The sequence below is a fragment of the Octodon degus genome, unplaced genomic scaffold (assembly GCF_000260255.1).
Source record: "Octodon degus isolate 3935 unplaced genomic scaffold, OctDeg1.0 scaffold00599, whole genome shotgun sequence".
Taxonomy (NCBI): Eukaryota; Metazoa; Chordata; class Mammalia; order Rodentia; family Octodontidae; genus Octodon; species Octodon degus.
Window position 1 is genome coordinate 74449 of NW_004525175.1, and position 1958 is coordinate 76406.

At 41.8% G+C, this 1958-nt stretch overlaps 1 long non-coding RNA gene across 1 annotated transcript; it reads left to right on the forward strand.

Annotated features, from left to right (window-relative positions):
- The first annotated feature begins 112 nt into the window (after nucleotides 1-112).
- Nucleotides 113-1358, forward strand: LOC111814823. Its single transcript, XR_002819704.1, has 3 exons — nucleotides 113-135; nucleotides 967-1003; nucleotides 1259-1358. It is a non-coding gene; the product is annotated as an uncharacterized LOC111814823 (long non-coding RNA).
- Nucleotides 1359-1958: the final 600 nt, after the last annotated feature.

Consider the following 1958-nt stretch of genomic DNA (forward strand, 5'->3'; position numbering starts at 1 on the left):
GATATTTCCTGATTCCACCAGACACGTTTTCAGCAGAAAAGAAGGCAATGGTTGGAATAATGTGTCCTCCAACAAGTGTGTTTGTCCTCTAATCTGATACCAACAAATCTTTCTTGCCAAGACTCCAAATAAGAGGTACGTGAGAAAAGAATAGATATACAGAATATGGGCATAATAGTATCTCTAAGAAGCAGGGCAGCTTGTGGTGGGCCAGGGTTAACAAGAGCCTGCGGCACCCTTACCTGGCCTAAGTCTGTTGGCAAGGTACTTGGCCAGCTTGCATATCTCATCAAGTCTGTATCTGTCACTCTTCATCTGGCATCTGGGTTGCTCATCTTCAGCGAGGAAACTGCTGAGATTCTGATGGAGCATGGAGGCAGTATATCTCCCTTCCTCCAACTTCTGCCTTAATTTAGCCAATTCTTGGGCTTGAAGTTCAATTAGAAACCAAAAATCCCTGAGGTGAAATAAAGATGGAACACATATAATGGCAACTCAGGTCCTGACTGCTCAACAGACCACCGAGTGAGGTTACTATGAGCATGTGGTTCTATCACTTTCTCAAGACAACTCTGGTCTATCTTTGGCAACAGTGCAACAGTGTTGGGTTTTGTTTGTTGGTTGGTTTGTTAGTTTTTTGTGTGGCCTGCTCAGCCTATCCTGGGGGCAGGGCTGAAGCAGCATGTGGTGCCAGGGATTGAATCATGGTCCCTGCAGTTGCCTAAGTAGGCTCTTTAGATAGCTGAGCCAATTTATGGTCCCTGCAGCAATACTTTGAATACTTACAATACTCCGTTTGTGTCCACTCAACTGTTTATTTAGCAATACTTTGAATGCTAAATAAACAAGATAGGTTCCAGTTTGTACACTGGAAGAGTTCTTTTGTCTTGGGTGTTTTCAAAAATTATGACAAAATGCAATTATCTAGATTTCACTTAATTGTACATTTCTCTAATTTCCTTCCAGTTTAAGAACTTTCCAACAATCACCTCACAGGAAGAAGGTAAGATAAATAAGAGTCCCACCTGATTCTTTTCATACACAAGAGTGCAGGAGTGATTGAGGACAGTAAGAAACCAGAGATTTACTGAGACCAACTGTACAATTCCCTAAGAAAAATACAGAAAGTTGCAAAGAGAAGACTGGTAGACAGAGGAATGAAACTGCTAAAGACAGAAGTTTATGTCTCACTTCACATCATCAATGTGAGTACTTTCCTCTTTGCGCCTCAATGACACTGTGTATCTTACCCATCCAGATCATCCATGTGAGGAGGAAGTTCTTTTTCCTCATCTCCCTGTTCACTATTTCCTGCAAGGTAATAAATGGACAATCAGAAACTAAGTACTACTGGACCACCCAGGTCTACAGGCAGATGGTGATATACATATTATGCATGCCTGTAGGATATACTCAGAGTATAATGAACGGTCCAAGATTTTGTCTTTAAAGAATTGATCTAGCTTGTCATTATGACCATTCAGAAAAATTAACTTTCAGTCAGGCATCAACAAGACAGGATGTTCTGTTCAAAATGCTATTTGTTCTCAGGTGATCAGAAACAAATGCAGCTTTCCTCTGGACTCTGTTTGTGTCCACTCAACTGCCACATGCCTTGTTCCCAGGTGCAGAATCTGTTCCTCTAGGGCTCCTTCAAATCAAGTTCCACCTTTAAGATGAGTCCAGTCCCTGTGACATGTTCAGCACCCTGTGTCCTGCCCAAGCAGCTTCTGTGCTCTTCTCCTGGAGGGTCCTTTGTATGGCAAGTATTTCAGAGGACTCCAACACTCCCCAAACTGAATTCCTCCTTGTCAAAATCCTGAGTAAACCCACACTCAGGAATGTATTGCTTTTTTACAGTTCACTAGTTAATTTCCTCCACAGTTGTTGTGATAGCAATCCTACAGGTCATTGTCATCACTGGACAGGTAGGTATATAGAAATTTTGAGATCAAAAT